The sequence below is a fragment of the Chionomys nivalis genome, chromosome 11, assembly GCF_950005125.1.
Source record: "Chionomys nivalis chromosome 11, mChiNiv1.1, whole genome shotgun sequence".
Lineage (NCBI taxonomy): Eukaryota > Metazoa > Chordata > Mammalia > Rodentia > Cricetidae > Chionomys > Chionomys nivalis.
The window spans coordinates 65679426-65699872 of NC_080096.1; the positions used below are offsets into that span (position 1 = coordinate 65679426).

A 20447-nucleotide genomic window follows, 5' to 3' on the forward strand; every position below is an offset into this window, starting at 1 on the left:
ATAAATAAGCATGACTAAACTCATAAATATTGTGGGCATAACAAATATATGGGTATCACTCATTTGGTTATAATTTTATTAACCGAAGAAATAATAGTTTGATCATATTTTCTTGTGCTATTTAAAAACATGTATTTGTTTGATCATACACATACTGTTTTTCTCTTGCAGTTGTTCATTGGTTATCTTCTTGTATTGCTGTATTTGATATATAATTGTACATTATAAATATTATTCAGTTTCTTCACTATGTTTCTGTTTAACTTAATTTAGAGCATTTTATGTGATATTGTATTAAATGTTGAAGAAATTTGTTGGGGTCACACATTGGGACAACATCTGTTAGTGTTCAGCCTTGACAGGTTTGTACCTTCCAAGGAAGGGTCTTGAAGATTAGATATTTTGGGCAGAATAAACAGAGATACAAAAAAATAACAGAGATATAGAAAAGTACCAGGATGGTAATCCAGTAAGTACTGAATGTTTATTTCCTATGATCTTTAAATACCCCCAAAAGGGTTATTTCTTCCAAAATGGGGGCAGAAAGCAAAAGACATTTTTTTTAATCATGATACAAGGAACAAAGTGATTTGTAGGAGGAGGCCACTTGTTGGTTCCAGGCTGCTGAGCTCTGAAATAATAACACAGGAACTGTATTATTTAAATCACTGCTTGACCCATTAGCTTTAGCTTCTTATTGGCTAACTCTTACATATTAATTTAACTGATCTCCATTAATCTGTGCATCATCACAAGGTTGTAGACTACCAGCAAAATTTTAGCATATCTGTCACTGGGGGCGGCTCCATGGCTTCTCTCTGATGCTGCCCTTCTTTTTCCCAGCATACAGCCTAGCTTTCCCTGCCTAGTTCTGTTCTTCCCTGCCATAGGCTCAGAAGCAGTTCTTTATTCATTAACCAATAAAAGCAACACTCAGACAAAATGACTTCTCACCCCAGTGATTGCCATCTTAAGACTCCAAACACAAAGTAAACACTTTCTAGATCAGTACATCTGGTTAATGGCCACACCTTAAGTCAAATCTCCTGTCAATAACCTCAAAGGAGCAAGACTACAACTGAACTCTCCACCTTTAGGCAAGGTGGAGTGGACCTACTTCTGTAGGCTTCCATAGAAATTCAACTAATTTTCTATTTTAAATTCATTGTTTTTATTTAAATTATTTGTTCATACTATATATTGATATTAGCTTAGAACTTAAATATAAGCTACAGTTTTCTAGTCATCTATGCTATGGTCTTGTTTTAGAGTTTTTTGACTTCCAGGTTTTATAGTAAGATAAATAACTGATACATTTTAATTTTCATACAATATGTATGGTATAAGTCAAAATATCTTTTTCACATTGACTTCCAGTTGCTTTAGTACTATTTTACCAAAACCACTGTCCTTGCTATGGACAGGTCTCTTATATATGGCAGAGTTTGTGTGTGGTTGGTAGAAATTGATGATTACTTTTTTTCTATGGTAGTATGTTAATTACTATCCAGTACCATGAATGCTAGCTAATCAATGGAGGTAAAGTTTTGTTGGACACCAGCTTGATTTTTTCATTAAAAATGACATTATTAAGTTGTTATTTTCATTAGTAATGACTTGCAATAAGATTATGGATAGAAACCAAAAACTTGACAATAGTTTATGATGTTTGAGGGTTCCAAGGGAATATTTTGGCCAAAGACTTGATGATATATAACCCATTCTTGATCCTAAATGTCTTACTTAGTGGTAAGAGATGTCTAGTTTGGGTCTATCTTCTTTGTTATATGGTGATTCCTTTTAAATTCCTTTACTGGCACATGTGGAAACTTCCACAACACTAGGTTTTTCCATAGCTTTTCCAAATGTCTTTAGGGTTAGCTGTCTTTCCCTATGTTTCCTCATTATCCTGTTCTGTTATCCCCCTCCACTAATCCTCCTATTCTAGTTTTGTTTTTATTGCTTTAAAATATTCTATTTTATTTCACAATTTTTTAAATATTCCTTCCTCTGTGTCCTCATCCCATACTACATACCTGACCTAATTTCTTCTTGGATTGAAACACAACTATTATAGCTTTAGAGCTAAAACCACAGCTAAATAAAAACCTATAGGTAGTATTTGTCTTTTAGATTCTAAGTTACCTCACTCTGGATTATTGTTTCTAGCTCCATAACTGTTAACTGAAAATATTATTTGATTTTCTATTTTTAAAATTTTGACATACCCTTATGAACCCAGATGTCAATCAACCAATATAAATAATAAGTTTTTCATATTTGCCCAATTCCTTTATCTTAGTCATAGAGGGGACAATTATAGCTTCTCAAGAAATTTAAAACATATTTTAATTTTTAATGTTTAATATGTTTAAAAAAGTAAAAATTCCGGGCATTGGTGGTGCACACCTTTAATTCCATCACTCAGGAGGAAGAAGCAGGAGGATCTCTGTGAGTTTGAGGTCATCCTGGTCTACAAGAGCTAGTTTTAGGACAGGTTCCAAAGCTTCAGAGAAACCCTGTCTCAAAAAAACAAAAGAAAAAAAAAGTAAAAACATCTAAATACAATTCATAAGTATATAAATAAAAACATGCAGAAATTTTTATATTTTCAGGTAAGACATTTATGACTTTTAATGTGTATATTTAAATTTGTTTTTGATAAGGCACTTGCTGTTATTTGTTGATTTCCATGAAGTGTTGTATGCACCGACCACTCAATGATGCCACCTTATTATTGTTTCACACAATTATCAAATTCTCATTAATAACTTCAGAAATTTTCTTTCTACAAGAGATAATCACCAAAATGTTCTAAAAATAAAAGTCTAAAAAATGAACTCAATTTGGCTTGTATATTAATAATGACAAATTACTATCTCATGTCAAAGAATGATCATTCTGAGATAAATGGTAATAGTTACTTATCAATTTAATTTTATCAATATATTTAACTGTATTTTAGCATAGTATTTAACTTCTTTAAGAATTTTTTTTCTTTTTTCTTTTTTAATATTACCTACTAACTGCATGTCCCTCTCCCTCTCCTCCTGCCTCCTACTTCATACTATCCCACCTCCCATCTTCTGCTTAGAAGGTGCAAGGCCTCCCTTGAGGTGAAGACAAAGCCTGGCATACCAAGTTGAAGGAGGACCAGAATCCTGACCCCAATATCAAGACTGAGTAAGATTTTCCAGCATAGGCAAAGGATTGCACAAAGCCAGTTCATGAACCTGGGATAAGTCCTGGTCCCACTGCTGAGGCTACATAAACCAACCAAGGCAGACAACTGTCACCCCCATTCAGAGTGACTAGTTTGATTCCATATAGGCTCACCAACTGTCAGTCCAGAGTCCCCGAGCTCCTGCTACCTTGGGTCAGCTGTCTTTCTACTTTTTCCCATCATGATCTTGGTGTTCCCCTCCATCCCACTGATATGATCACTTCTCCCTCTCCTTAGCTAAATTCTAGGAGCTCAGTCCAGTGCTTGGTTGTGGATCACTGTATCTGCTTCTATGCTTCAATCAGTTACTGGATGTTAGTTCTATGATGATTGGGTAGTAACAAATCTGAAGAATTTTCTTAACATTTAAATAATATTCCCTTGAATAATGCATATTTAGTATCCATTCACCAGTTGACAGATGTATAAAATAGTAAAATTTTTTGGAATTATGAAGAGAATAGAAATAAACATTAATGAGCAATTATCTCTGTAGTAATATGTAGAGACCTTCCATTATATGCCCAAGAGAGATCAAGTTAAATCTTGTGGAAAATCTATTCCCGTCTTCTATTTGTTTTACTCTTCTTGGGCATTCTGACTGGGACAAGATGAAATCTCAAAGTAGTTTTAATTTGCATATCCCTGATGGTTAAGGATGTTAAACATTTAAAAATGTTTCTCACCCATTAGCAGTACAGATGTTTGGGGACAAATTAACCAGTTTTTAAATTGGATGTAAGGCCATTCCATGAGATATAATGGATACCTAATACAGCAAAACTGTCCAAGATTCTGAGATTAGATAGGTCATGGACCTAGGGAAAAGCTTATTATGCTTGTTCTGCTAAAGAAAATAGAAATAAAATGAATACTAATGGCATATTTCTATACCCATAGAGCAGAACAGCATTCAACTATAGTCAGAGACACTTTTTCTTACAGATGGTAATTAACAAAACATACATAAAATGGGGCAATGACAATGAGAGATTTGGAGTACCCAGATATAAATGGAATGTCTTCATCAAACTCCTCTTAACTTCAAGTCTCAAGGATCTATGGTGAATAGGGGGCAGAAAACTCATAAGAGGCAGAAAAGGTAACTCCAATTTTTCAGATACAATTGGGGTGATATACATATAAACTCAACAAAGACTGTAACAATGCGTAGAAGACCAAGAGTGTTCAAACCAAAAAAAAAAAATTCACCACTGAGAAGGAAATACAGACAAAAGATCCCACTCTTAACCAAGAATGTATTTACCATTGATACCTACTGTGCAAAGGAATAATAGTTTTTTTTTTTCAAATGATAGTCACTGGTATATCAATTGCAGAAACCATATCCAGGAGTCTTTGTCTAAAACAAAACAAACTTCATTGATTTTCCTACCTACTTACTTATCGCATTATCACATTTATTTATTTACTTACTTAGTTTCCTATTTAATTGTTATTTTGATTTTTTTCTTAAATTTTCTGAGCTAATTTTTGTTCTTTCTTATATTGTTTCATTACTGTTTTTTTTTTTTTTTTTTTTTTTTGAATGGAGGTTGAGTATGAAGAGAAAGAATACGAAGTTGGGTATGTATGGAATTGGAAAAGAACCAGGACAAATTTGGAGGAAACATGATTAAAACAATGCACCCTTTGCATGCTGATTTGTTTTTTAATTTTAATGTAAATTTAGTTACTGTGGTTTGATTTATTTATTTTTTTTCATTTCTGAACTAATTTGCATGTTTATATGGGAAAATCACACTTGTGATGACTTTATTATACATCAGATATTGTGGATAACCCATTGTTATTTTCCTCAATCATTGTTTTAAATGCTGATACTTAGCATTTCCATAAGCATATTAAAATAAAATATAAGATGTATACAAATCATTTGTTTGGTGTGGGAGTTCCTTCTGTATATGCATTGATTTTATTGGTTAATGAATAAAGAAGCTGCTTTCAGCCAATGGCTTAACAGAATATAGCCAGGCTGGAAAAGATATAGAGAGAGTAGATGGAGTCAGGAGATGCCATGTAGTCCCGCTGGAGACAGATGATGGATGGAACATTACCTGATAAACCACAGCCACATGGCAATACACAGACTAAAGGAGATGGGTTAGTTTAGGATATAAGAGTTAGCCAGAAACATGCTTAAGCTGTTGGCCAAATAGTATTGCAGATAATATAGTTTCTGAGTGGTTAGTTCGAGTCTGGGTGGCTGGGAAATGCAAATATGGCCACCTACTACATTTGCTAATTCAAACAGCATGGACCTGTAATAATTTGATTGAGATTTGTTAATCGTGGAAGTCATTAGGGAAACATGTGTCCACATAGTTACATGTGCTACTTCTATATCTTTACTAAGATTTATATGTTTATACATTATTTTGTTTCATATTTGTATATGCATGGTATTTATTTTGAAAATTTTCTTGTCTTCTTAAAATGATATTATGATACTTTAGTCTCCATAACAGTAGAGGAAAATATTAATTTCCTTACTAACCCTGTTATATTGGTGTTACACATAAGTAATAATAAAATATTATTGTATATGAACTCTAGAGATGTTGTTTTAAGAGTTCTCTATTTTTTCATGCTGATCTGGATTTCTTATCATTTTCCTTCTTTATGGGTGTTTTCTCTTAATGGTTCATAGAGCTTCTTGACATATGCTGTACAGTCTTTCATAAAATCAAGTTTATTTGGTAAATTTGGAAATATTTTTTGAGGAAAAAAGCATGGATTGGCAAGTCTGTTTTATATTTGTTTTCATATAAACATATTTGTAGTCTTCCTTTAGTGACATTCATTGATTTTCTTGCTTCTCTATAAGTAATTGTATGATCACTTTGAAATCTTTCTTCTTTTGAAACCAATTGAATAGCTAAAAAATACACCATTTACTAAACACATGCAAACATGATTAAACTATGAAAATGTAAACATCTGAAAATAATAATAAAGAAGATAGAATTAATTAACCAAACTCTCCCAACAAAATAAAATGCAGGGCCAGATGGCTTTCCTAGTGAATTTTACTGTCATTTCCAAAATTAACTTCATCTCCTTCAATCAATTTCAAAAACTGAAGAGGAGTGAGACTTGGAGAATTCATTATAGCATTATAGGAAAAAATATTTTTCATTAAAAAATCCAGAAAATTATCTTACAGAAAAAATTTCAATGTAACAATTCTAATGAACACAGTTCTAAAATCCTCAGTCCAAAGATTTAAGGACAGTTCGTGGTTAATCATACTAAATGCCTAAGTATAATTAGTTACATTTCTGGTTGCTGTGACAAAATATTTGGGGAAGATAGCATAATGGAAGATTTATTGTAATCATTTACAATTTAAAAAGAAAAATGTCCATCCTGGTGAGGAAAGACTGGTAGGATTTCTGGAGGTGGAAACAAAGCCATGATTCTACGCTTCCATTGATTAGAAAGCAAAATCACTGAATGTTGACACAAGTTGATATTCTCTTTTTTACCATTTATTCACTCCAGAAGCTTGAGTCTATGGGGCTGTGTTAACCACATGGAGGACACATATTCCTTCCTCTCTCAATCCTCTCTGAAAATTCACTCATTGTGGTACCTTGGGTGAAGGCTTCACACCGGCTCCTGGCATACATATATCCAAAAATTTTGGAATGTTCAGATGGACTCTTCACCCCAATCCCCCTCCCCTGGAGCTGCCTCAGTCCAAATTGCACCCCTAAGAAAGGCCATCAAATGGTGATGCTCAGGACCACTCCCACAGGGTATTTAAACTTCCCTCCAGAGAACAAACATGTGGTTTTTTTGGTCTTCCTTTCCTGTCTTCTCTTTGGGGGGGAGGGGCCTGGAAAGCCATCCAAGCATGTTTGTATCCATTAAACCTGTTTTTCTTTCTAATTTGGTTTGTTTTGTTCATTTGGTTATTGCATTAGCAGAGAGGCTTATTGGTGAGCAGAAAGCTTTCAGCTGGTTGTCCCACTGTTGGGTGCTTTTACTTCTGCTGACCCAGGGGCCACATTTTGGGAAACACCCTTCTCCCTCGCACCTGCTCTTCACCAAGCTAAGATTGACTTCAACTGGGTAAGTTGTCCTTTCAAGTCAATGCCTTAGAGATTAGGGGCCTCTTGCCATTTTTGGTCTGTTCTGCAAAAGATGCAGCTGGTCCAGGCTCCCGACCTGTTACTGCAACAAGGATTTGCCTTGTCTTGTGGTATCCTGTTTTCAGAAGATTTTCTATTTTTCTTTTCTTTCTTTTTTTTTTTTTTTCCTGAAAGCCTACCACAGTAGATACATTGCACTAAGTTTCGGGTCCCAGCATAGACTTGCAAAATTTGAAGCCAGATCACCAAATGACCTTGGGCTGCCTTTTACAAAATGTTTTTAAGTTGGGACTCTGATACCATATGTCCTAAATGGTTAATTTCTCTGTGCACTGAATACTGGCATCAATATGCCATTGACAGTGGGACATGATGGCCACTGGAGAAAACTTTTGAATTTTCCATCCTCCATGACATTGAAAGTTTTTGCAGGCATGGGGATAAGTGGACAGAACTCTTGTATGTCCACGGTTTCTGGGTACTGTGCTACACCCCCCTCTCAGTAGCCAGTGTCTTACAGCACCGGTCTTGGTTGGTAGGGTCACAGAGCCTCCAGAATCCTATCTTATCTTGTAATTGAGATCCTGACAGTTCTGCCATGGCCATGCTGCAGGAGACACTGCTCCCTTCCCTCCCAAATTCTGACTACCCAACCCCCTCCTATGGGGCTACTTTCACATTCTTCCCCCAATCCACTCCTTACCTTTCTTCCCAACCAAAGGAAAGGTTGAAGGCCATCTTCCTTCTCCTTTCCACCTTTCTCCCCTCCCCTTCCTCTTACTGTTTCTATTACCCTCCCATGCCACAACCCACCTCTTGATTTCACTCTACATACTAGCCTAATACCTCCTAAGTTCTCCCTGGTCTCTTCTCATAGCAGGTTTTACCCTTCTCTGCCCTTTCTAAGAGGTATTGGGAGATGATGGGATTGTTACAGTCCATGTTTTCTTCTCTCTTCAGGACCTCTCACAAACAGAAAAGTGGTCACATTCCTTCTCTGCTAATCCTTCTGTTTATATCAAGGAGTTTTGCCTATGGTTTGACTTGCATGATCTGCATGTCATCAAGGCCTCCACACTTACTCCCAAAGAGTGAAGTTGAGTTCAGGCAATAGCTAGACAGTATGCAGACTAGACTCACCTGGTGGACAATATAATTAATTTGGGGATCACGGCCATGCTAGCTATGAAACCATACTGGGATTATCAACCAGGCCAAAATGGCTGGCAAAGATGGGACATCATAGTGCCCTGCTGCCTTCAGGGTATGGAGATGGTTTTGGAAAGAGTCGTTAATTTTTATAAGCCCCAAGAGAGATTATACAGCTATTTGATGAAAACCCAGCCATTTTCCTAAACAGATTATAAGAGATCATGGTTCAATATAATTGACTGAACTCAGTCTCCCAAGTTGGAACCATGGTCCTGGCTGCCCATTTCATTTCAGTAGGTAGAGCATGAGACTCTTAATCTCAGGGTCATGGGTTCATGCCCCACGTTGGGTGCCAGTTAATGTAGCGAGTCACAAAACAAAACAATCCCACACCAATTTGGAATTATGGTTAATAAAAGGGTTATTTATTTGAAAGGAAAAACTTACAGATCACCGTCCTAGACAACAGCCTCATGCATGACCAAAAAAGGTCTGATAGAAGCATCCAGAAGCGGAATCCAAAGCAAGCAAGAGAGAGAGAGAGAGGGCTGCTGTCACTTATTTTTAAAGTGAAAGATACCACAGCCCAATGAACTGGTATCTCAAAGGCTATTGGCGAAAGGAGCAAAAGTAGCTCCCACAGAAAGCACCAGATATTAGAAAGAAATTTTTAAAAGTAGATGAATGAAGCCGGGCGATGGTGGCGCACGCCTTTAATCCCAGCACTCGGGAGGCAGAGGCAGGCGAATCTCTGTGAGTTCGAGACCAGCCTGGTCTACAGAGCTAGTTCCAGGACAGGCTCCAAAGCCACAGAGAAACCCTGTCTTGAAAAAAAAAAAAAAAGTACATGAATGACCCCAAATTCCCATAAAAGAATTGGTGGAAATGGACTTTAAAGTTTTTAATGCCCAAGAAGAGGTAGCTGAGTCTTCCCAATAGACAAGGCTTTAACAAGCAGTTATGCTCCAAGCCCCAGCAACTACCCTAAGGCCACTGGTATCCCCACAAAGTCAACCACAAGACTCCATCCTGCCAGAGTTCAGCCTAAGTCAACACTGCCAGGAGACTGCTACAAATGTAGTCATATGCCATTTGGCACAATATTGCCCTGAGCCTCAGATGCCTATGAGGCATGCCCTGTCTGCCGATAATACATTGGGCACTGGAAATCACAATGCCCCTGTGCAGGCTCATCCTCTATGTCATAGAGGTCCAGCCTCACCAACACTAGCAAGTAAGTGAAACTATGCCATCCTTCAAAATACTCAGCCTGACAGAGGATTGACGTGGTCCAGATTTGGTGACTCCTATTGCCCTCTCCAAACCTCGGGTAATGTTGCAGGTAGTGGGTCAGTCCCTTACTTTTCTTTTGGACATGAGAGCTGGTTATTCTTTTTTGATATCTCACTTGGGTCCTACAATCCCCACACCAATTTTTGTCATGGGGTTGGATGGGACCCTTTTCTTCCTACTTAAGACCTGCAATTTCCTGCAATTTTGCAGGGCAATTCTTTTCTCATTCTTTCCTAGTCATACAATGCTTGCCCTGCACCTCTGCTTGGTTGTGATATTCTCAGCCGCTTGGGGTCCACACTCATCTTGACCATAACAACCTCTCCTGGATCCCACTTTCCTCCCATCTTAATAACCTCAAAAGTTCCCACCCCAGACTCTCCTGTTCCTACTCTCTCTTGTCCAGTAGATCCCCAAGTCTGGGATATCGCCACCCCTTTGGTTGCTACTCACCACCAGCAAGTCCTAGTTTGTCTTAAAGACCCTTTTTTCTTCCCTTCTAGACTCTAGTTTCTTATTTCTGAAACCTTCTGACTAGGCCTTATGCCTATTATTGTCCTCCTTCTCTCTCAGGAACTTTTACTTCCTATTAACTCACCCTGCAACATTACCATCCTTACTGTGCATAAGCCTTCTGGTACTTATTTGGTTCAAGACCTCTGCCTCACAAATGAGGCAGTTATTCCATTCATTCAGTGGTTAACAGTCCATAATATCTCCTATTTAATGTTCCTCCTGTTTTACTATTCTGGACCTGAACGATGCCTTTTTTTCTGTCCCTTTGCACCATGACTCATACTTCCTCTTTGCCTTCACCTGGAAGGTCCCTGACACCCAGTTCTCCAGACAGCATGCATGGACTGTTGTTCTCCCTCAGGGTTTTTAAGATAGACCTCATTTCTTTGGCCAAGCCATGGCTCAGTATCTCTCAACCTAATAACCCCTGCCCTTGCTCTTCCACATCCCATGAGACCTTATCACCTTTATATAGAAGATAGGTTAGGAGTGGCCACTGGAATTCTAGCTCAACAGTTTGTGCCTTCGAATCAAGCAGTCACCTTTTTGTCCAAAAAGCTGGACCTCACTGTCTGTGGATGGCAGCCATGCTTGAGAGCTCTGGAAACAGCAGGCTGAACTCACCCTGGAGGCTCTCAAGATCTCCTTGTTCAGGCCAGGCATGATGTATTCCACCCACCGCCTCTCAGACCTCAGTCATTCTTCTCTTTTCCTCCTTGGGCCCTCACAATTCCAAGTCTTCACTTACTGTTTCTAGAAAACTCCCCAATTACCTTGGCCTCCAGTCTGGCTTTAAACTTTTCTTTTTTTTTTTTTTTTTTTTTTTTTTTTTTTTTTTTTTTTGGTTTTTTGAGACAGGGTTTCTCTGTGGCTTTGGAGCCTGTCCTGGAACTAGCTCTGTAGACCAGGCTGATCTTGAACTCACAGAGATCCGCCTGCCTCTGCCTCCTGAGTGCTGGGATTAAAGGTGTGCACCACCACTGCCCGGCCCTGGCTTTAAACTTTTCAATCTTCCTTCCTGTCCTCTCCTCCTCTGGTACCTCCTCTCACTCTTGCCCAGAGGCTGTGGAAGCTTTATGCTCACTCCAGCCCTGTTTCCTAGACCACCGACTTTCAAAGCCCCAACTCACCCTGTTTGTGGATAGAACTTCCCTTATAAACAGATCATGAAACTGCCAGGTAGTGTATGTCATGGTCGTTTCCAATAAAACAGTTGAAGCAGATTAGAACCTCTTCACAAAAGGCCAAATTAATTGCCTTGACTAGAGTACTGCAGACAGCTGAGGGTCAACAGGCCTAACATTTGTACTGACTCCTAATATGCTTTTGTAATAGTTCGTACCCATTCTGTCCTCTGAAAGGGAAGGGGCTTGCTCAATACCAAGGGCACTCCCTTAGTTAACAGACCCCTTAGATCCAAGTACTTGGAGGACTTCCCTGTGGAAGTAGTCATAATTCACTGCTGAATACACAGTCTTCCAAAGACCCAGTGGGCTTAGGCAATGTCAAGGCTGACTCAGTATCTTGGGGCTAACCTCCAGCTCCTGTAACTCAACAGAACATATTTTGTTTTTGACTCCCTCCAATCAATCCTGTTATCAACCAGAAGAAAGGGGTGAACTCATAAAAGGGGGGGGCATAAAAACAAAAATGGATTTTTCTACTTAAATACCCACCTCAGCCTTCCTCAAGACCAGGCACTGTCTATCATTTCAGATATCCACCAGATCTTACACATAGGCCCCAAAGCTTTGTTCCATTTCTTAGAGCTCCTCTTTGACTCCACCCTTCTCTAAGCTCATGTTTCACAGGTTCACACCTCCTGCCAGATGTGTGTAAGGCCAGTCCACAAGGGGCTCTCCATATATGTCAGTCTCTGTACCAGTTTTGGGGATATCAACCAGGTGAAGGTTTTCAGGTTGATTTCGCTCGTATGCCTACTCATAAAAATCTCCGTTATCTCCTAACACTTGTGGACACTTTTACATGGTGGATAGAATCATTTTCAGCCTCCAGAGAAACAGCAGATGCAGAGATGTGGTCGTTCAGATACTTCTGGACCTGAAATCACTCCTCAGTTTGGTGTTCCCCAGATCATCCAAATGGTCAACGGAACAGCCTTCACTTCCAGGGTCATGGAGCTTGTTGTGTCATGAGACAAGGCAGTAGCACAAGAACAACAAAGTGCATGCAAACTCACAATGGATGAGCAAAATTGGCCAAAACAAGCTGTCAGTGGACAAAAGCATGGTAACTAATGACGTGCCCTCCTAGACAATCATAACATACCAGCAGTGACCACAGGTTTGAAAAGGACCAAATGAAAACATTCCTGTGGTAGCTTAATCTCACTGCCTCTTTTTTATTAAAAATTCTGAGTCTGTGTCATTGCCTTTGTCTTCTCACCCCCTGCTCCCCAGAAAATAGGGATCATACAACAAGCAACAACAAGCCTGCAACAATTGGTGTCCAACTCAGATGGACCTTTTCCTTTTGCTCACTTTTTGGGTCCTCCTTTCCCTCTTTTGGGCATTTTTTTTTCTTGCTTGCTCATCTCAGTGCTGTTCCTGTCCCGACTCTCTGCTGGTGTCTTGAGTTCCTCCCCTTCAGGTGTTTTGAGGGAGTTGACCCCAATTTTCATTTCCTAGGTCTTTAGTGAGTTGGGACTTTCTTTCCTAGTCCTACATTTTCTCTTCTCTCTCGTTTGTCTGCCTGGTTAGAAATTCTCCATTGTGATTCATTTTGTCCTGGTACCTCCACATAAGGGCTGACCATCCAGGAGGTAGAACAAATAAAAAACTCTCCAACAGGTTTGTTTTTTTTTTTTCATCTGGAGATACTGTGAGCATATGACCACAGCCTAGCAGACCATGGAAGTCCCTCACTATAGGTAGCACACTTGGTCTATGCACAGTACTTTTCTTCTCATCCTTGTCTTCACATGGACTCCATAGTGGCCTGAGAGCAAATGATGACTTTTGCCTGGGGCCACTCCCTTGAATAGTCTGAGGCTCTCTTGCTTTACAAGGAGTCCTGACAGCTCTTCAGAGTGTGGACTGTTGGACTTCCTCTCCTAGTCTCTCTTCTCAACTAATCTGGTTATGTGACCACTTATTAAAAACCATTATCATGTAGCCGGGCGGTGGTGGCGCATGCCTTTAATCCCAGCACTCGGGAGGCAGAGGCAGGCGGATCTCTGTGAGTTCGAGACCAGCCTGGTCTACAAGAGCTAGTTCCAGGACAGGCTCCAAAACCACAGAGAAACCCTGTCTCGAAACCTCCCCCCCCCAAAAAAAAAAAAACATTATCATGGCAGCCAGTCTCTCAATTCACTGAAAGACTTTGGATGTTTGACTGTGATTGAATCCCCTTTCCCTTCTGGGATCGGAACATTTTCCTCAGATGGTGGCTACTTTCACTAGCTTGGCTCTTTGACCATGATGCAGTTGTTACCACTCATCCTATGTCTTCTGACTGCTTTATTCTTTTCTGGCCCTCCTCCGAGGTTCCTCCTAGGGTCCATCATAAATGGTGCCCCTTCCACAGAGGATGGGGCTTCCCTTTCTCTGCCAGCACTGCCACCACCCCTTCCTCAAAGTTGACAAGAGTTCTGTGAATCCCATGTGAGGGTTGTTACCCTAGATCTCATCTGCCATTTTTTTGCCTCTACCTGGACTCCCACCCACCATATGTAGCGCCTAGAACAGAAGCTGCCTTTTCTGGCCATTTTGCTAAGCTCTTCCTGTAGTACTTTGAAGTTGAGGTGTCTCAGGCCAGGGGCTCACTCTTTTCAACTGTTTTGGCTTTATTGAGCTCTGGTGTGGAGATTCTACCACCAAATAACTTGTCCTTTGACAGCTGCAGGGTTGGCCAGCACCTGGCTGTGTTGGGCCCATCTCTATCTTCTGAGGACCTTTTTTCCTCAGTCTCTTCCTCATATACAATGTTCTCAAAGCTGAAGTTCAAGAAATGCTTTTCCCTCCATTTAGTGGGTCACTCAGCCAGAGATTCTGTATGAGGCATCCATGAGTGACAAGAAGTCATTGTCATTTTCTCTCCACCTGAGCCTCTGGAGACCACACCAGGCCCTCCAGTTCTACATGGAATAAGTAACCCCAACTCCTCTGGTGGTGCTGGGACAGTTGGTAGGGGATCAGTTAGGGATGGCACATCCCCTGGGGAAAGATGGACTCACTCTTTTGAGAGAATGAGACTGAATTGTGGAAGAAGAACCTTAAAAGACAGAGCAGGAAAGGTAAAGAGAGAAGAGATGATCAGTTTTATGGGGGCTAAAGAAACTGCTCCTGAATCCAGTAGGAGTGGGTCATGGAGGAGGGGCAGCTGGGCTGACTTCAGGGGGAGAAGTGCCGCCTTAGTGACAGAAGTGTCACTTACTGCTCCAAAGTGAAGGAGGAGAAAGAAATCACTTGGAGTTCTTGTACCATCCAAGGCATCCCGGCCCCTACTTAGCATTCCCTGTTCTACTATCACTGATAGCTGCACAGCCACGGCCCCAGAGATGTCTGACAAGGAGATTTCATTTGCAGTTAAGGTAGAATGCCCTTCAGAGTACATTCTGTAGAGAACTGATGCACTTCATATAAAGGCCTGGATGTCTGACTTCCAGAAATGCCTAAGCCCAGGACTCTGCCCTGCTATCAACCCCTGTCCCATGACCCTTCCCCTGACCCCTAGGACTTCCTTTCTCACAAAGCATAATACACACAGCCTGTAGTTGCCCTCTGAATCATTCAGAGTCTGCTCAGTCAGGATCTGCTACTGGGAACCAGTGATAGTAATGACCACCTATCACACGGGGCTTATGGGAACCTTTCCAATCAGTGAACAACATCTTTCTCCCATAGTTCTGCCTCCATTGCTGCCTCCCATTTTGACTCAATGGAAATGCTTCCATCAGAATTGCCATCTTAGATTTCCATTGAGGAGGAGCCTTCAGCAGGCATAGTTCATCCCCTGTCATCCCCCTCCTCTGCATACTCCAAAAGCAGCCACATTGTCATTTGTGTTCCAGAGGGAGTCAGAGGATGCTGAGGAAGATAAATTCTTCTCAGAATATCCTTGGTTCCATGGCATGCTCTCTCAACTCAAGGTTGCTCAATTAATGCTGGAAAGAAGCACTGGCTCCCAGGGTGTCTTCCTGCTGTATCACAGTGAGAAAAGATGTGGTGAATATATCCTTACTTTCAACTTCTAGAGCAAGGTCAAGCACCTGCATTTGTCACTGAATGAGGAGTGTCAGTGCTGGGTCCAACATCTGTGGTATCAGTCCATTTTTGATATGCTTGAGCACTTGTGGGTGCATCCATCCCTGTGGAGTCTGGAAGCTCCAGTGATGTGGTCTTTGTCAACGATGTGCCCTTCCAGTGACATCAGGGCTGGAAAAAGGATGGACGACATGTAGGGGTGTGTGAAGATGACCAGTCCTACCCTGATCCTCATTATTTTAGCAAGTACTCAGACAATGAGCCTTGCAGCTTCAAACCCATTATGATTGGTACTCTGAGTTGAAGGCAGTCCTTGACCACTGTTTATGATGATGAATCAGAGACCCAAGCACACACAAATTTGTGATTTGGACTTAATAATATTACTCTCAACATGCTTACTGGCCATTAACAATACACTGATTCTGTATTACAATCCGTGCTTGGCCTACATGCCTGTTTCCAACAAGTCTGACCTAGCCTTCAAGGCCTTTAAGCTTTGTATACCCCAGTACAGCTTAGGCTGTTTCCATAATCTTGACCAATAGGATGTGGAACAATTTCCTGAATTTATGACTCCATCACCAATGCTGTTAAAAAGTATATCCCACCTGACTCTACCAAGCATATCCTTATTGAACAGCTAACCTGGGAAGAGCTCAACACCATCACCCATAATGTCTTTGTACCTGTTAGAAATGAAAATATTTGTAAGTGGGTCTTGGCTGCCCATAATATTGAAAAACAGGATGTTATGACCTCCATCAATGCCTTGGTCAACATGAACCTTGACAAGGATAATAATTCACATTCATCAGACCATACTTGCTTGGTATGTGGACAATTTGAATGGTCCTATGGCTTGTCAAAAGACCTAATGCCCTAAATGCCAAAAAGGCTATCATTGGGCATGAGACTGTAGAAACTCTCAGCAGATCCTGATATGAATGATAAACTGGACAGTGACTTCACACTCCTGGTGTGCCTTCGTTTGCAATGGTTGAGGTGAACTTGTTCTCATCCACTAGGGAGATCTCTTTGATTTCAGAAACAGAGTAGATTTTATTTAAAAAGAAAGATTGCCACAACACTTTTGTTCTCTCTGTTGAGGTTACTTGAATAGCAGTAGAACAAACCTTAATAGAAATCTTGGTGTCTTTGTGAGCTAACTTGAGAGCATTGTGAAACAACTTTAGGTTCGTTTCCAGAGCCAAGGTGGCAGCAGGGAGTTTCTTTTGTTCATGATCTATGTGCTCAGCCAGCTTTCTGGGACAGTTTGTTAAAATAAGCTATTTTCTGCCCTTTAGGCAAGTCAGCATCTGCTTATTGTACTTGGTGTACTCCCTGACCCAGAAGTTACAGTTATGGACACAGACTGCACAGTCATTGCCATAAGCAATACTAGGAAAAACAACAAACCATTTAAGAGAGAAAGTATGGGCATGCTGGATAATCTTTTCCTTCAGAACTAAAGACTCTCTGTTCCCCACCCTATAAAAATTCTAGATAAAAAATTATGCCATCCTCCTAGGCTGCTCTAGGCTTTGCAGATGCCAATAAAACTAATTTTGGCTTAATATTAATGCAAGTTAATCATAAGGAAAGAGCCTATACCCAAAAGATTCCTGGATCAGTACAACTAGTGGGAATGTTGGTTGTCCTTATGGTATTAGAAATTATCAACTAAGAACCTATAAATTTTTAGATAGTTGCTATGCCATACAAGCATGCAAAATACTATCTTTTGCAAAATTAAAAGTAGCAAAAGAATTCCATCTCCAAAACCATGTAAACTATCCAAAACTTATGATAGTTCAGAGGACACCCATGGCACGGCACATATCCTACATCAGGTCACATATGGGAATGCGAGAAATGCTGGCAACAGGCAACCACAGAGTAGACTGCCTAATTATGACTCTGACAGTGTCCTTGTCTTTGCTGGAACAAACTAGGCTCCTCCATCATCAATTTCATTTTTCCCCTCAAAATTTGCACAAGTTCTTACCTCGTTTACCTTTGCTCAGTTGTAAACACTTAATCAGAACATATGCAACTTCACTCGACATGAATAAGCCATAGTATTAGTCTACCACCTTCTTTGGCTAAGTATAAAACCACATAAAATCTCTGCTAGACCCCTCTAAAATTGTTATGTGGTGCCTTATGGGAAGGTTGGTTGTGGCTCTAATGTTTTGCCTACAGGTATTAATGTTGCTGGGGCTCGCTGGACCAAAACATTGTAGGAAGATGATTCATGCTTAGATAACACAAATACAGGAGGCCATTTAAAGCCCTACTTCTCCTAAAAGTCTCCCGTTACTTCTGACTTCTTGGTACCTTCTGGGGACAAAGCCCAAAATACTAGGTGGGTCACTATGGTGGGGTTATAAAAATCCAAAATGCACACTAGGTCACACAATAAAAATAAAATAAAGGGTGAGGTGAGGCAGGACAATAGCACAAACACAAGCAAGCACATGCAAACTCACAATGAATAAACAAAATTAGCCAAAACAACCTGTCAGCAGACCAAAACCATGGTAACTAATGACACGTACACCTAGATAATCACAACAGGTCAGCAGCAACTGCCAGTTTCAAAAAGACCAACCAAAAATGTTTCTGCATCAGTTTAATTTCCCTAACTCCATAAAAAAACCCTGACCTTTTTATAATAAAGAGCTTTCAAATTGGAATCTCTCAGTCTGTGTCAATGCCTCTGCGTCTTGTTACCTCCTTCCCCCTGGGAAACAAGGATAGCACAACAGGCAGCAGCAACAAGCCCACAACAGTGTCAGAAGCTCTCAACATCTTCTAGAAGCTCTGTATCTCCTACTGTCCATAATCTTCAGGAAAGGTGGATAGGGCCAGTGAACTCATCAAACAACAGCTAATCAAGGTCTCCTTTCAACTTAGGTTATATTGACCCTCCCTTCTCTCCATTGCCCTTACATGCCTCTTAGTCACCCCACATTTTCCTACAGGTCTAAGCCCTTTTGAGCTCCTTTATGGCAGGCCCTTCCTTCTTAATCACTACCTCCCAACCCAAGTTTCTCTACTGTCTGGATACCCACCCTATCTCTCCCTTCTGAGGTCTCTTCTCCATTCACATGCTGACAGTTATCTTCCTGCTCCCACACCTATGGACCCAACTGCCTCTGAGCCTGTCCTAATCTTCCTGGGGGACAAAGAACTCCTCAAACAGTTAGTTACTAGGTCTTTCAAACCTCAATGGACAAGACCTCACACAGTGATTCTCACCAACCCTTCCTCTGTCAAGTTCCTGGGATACCCATACTGGTAGTTAGTATTTAACCAGGTACCAACATGCAAAACCAAAGGGGTGTGGGACAGTTTGTCCTGCTGCCAGTCACATCTCTTTGCCAGGCTGCTGAAACTGTGACACTTGTTAGAAAATTAAGATTATTACACTTATAATAATTTACTGAAATATCATATAAAAGGTAACTATTTGATTAATAAACAAATCAATAAACTTGAAAGTTATATACCTTCAGACAATATTACCATCCAGGAATTTAATAACCTTTTTATTTATAATATGAATGGTATTTTGCAAGGCTTTTATGTTTTTTTTTCTGATAAATCCATTTATTGGATATTGGGACTTTGTTTTCTTTTTCATATTACATCCTTAAGAAAATGGTTTGATAACAGAGTCAAGAATTGGGCACTTTTAGAAATGACACTTTTTTTTACAGATTAATAATGAACAGCTAGCTAACAAGATTAATAGCATTAAAAACCAAAAGTTAGCTGAAAATATTAATGCCATTAAAAATGATAACATTAATTTGACTAACAAAGTTCAACTCATGCAAAAAGGTCCTGCAAAATTATTTGAAAGAATTCATACTGTTTAATTTGACAATCAAAATCTGTTGAAAAGTTGTGATAGGTTATGTTACAGGGAGAGAGATGCTTGTTTGTCCCAGTTGCCTGGCTAGCTTAGACTCGAAATAACAACACAGAAATTGTATTCATTAAAACACTGCTTGTCCCATTTGCTCTAGCCTCTTATTGACTAACTCTCACATTTTGATTTAACCCATTTCTATTAATTTGTATACTGCCATGTGGCAGTGGCTTACTGGCAAAGATTCAGTATGTCTGACTCTGGTGGCTCCATGGTGGCTCTCTCTCTGACTCTGCTTTCTTTCTCCCAGAATTCAGTTCTGTCTTTTCTGCCTACCTAAGTTCTGCCCTATCAACTAGGCCAAGGCAGTTTCTTTATTCATTAGCCAATGAAACCAACACACAAATAGAAGAAACTCCTACACCAAAGTAAGCAGATAAAGTATCTCTCCTGGAAGGCCATCTGCACACCATCTAAATAATGTCCAAGGATGAGATGTTACATTTAAAGAAAAGTATTCAGACCTTGAAATCACATGCGTAGAAAGAGGACTAGAGTCACAAAGCAACAGAGAAACCTTGTCTTGAAATCCACCCCCCCTCAAAAAAGAAAGAGGACTAGAGTCTAGGAGCGTCAGTGAGGTCACTAGAAATATATATATAGGCCAAAAGATTCAGGCTTTACATAAGATAGTAGTAAAAAAATTGGAAACGATTGAGGAAATTATCAGAACTTATGAGCAGGGAGAGCAGGTACAAGGACAGGATTTAACATTGCTTGTCCATCTCACAGTCAGAGATGACTTACCCAGGGTTTTAGCTTCCTACCCTGTAATTACCTCTGAAAAAGAATAAATTTCTAAATGCCCAAAAGGATCCAAAGAATTAACATTGTTAAATTTGACTATAAATCTGAGTCTTAGGTAGGAGAAGCAATTTCCAAAGGTATGAGGAGACATCAAAATGCCAAATTTTTAATTGTGATAGGTTAGGACATCTGAGAAGGGATTGTAGACAAGGAATTTCTAGAAATAATGTCTC

General features: G+C 40.0%; 1 pseudogene; it reads left to right on the forward strand.

Annotated features, from left to right (window-relative positions):
- The first annotated feature begins 13739 nt into the window (after positions 1 to 13739).
- On the forward strand, positions 13740 to 15831 carry LOC130884371 (SH2B adapter protein 1-like; annotated as a pseudogene).
- The last annotated feature ends 4616 nt before the right edge of the window (positions 15832 to 20447 follow it).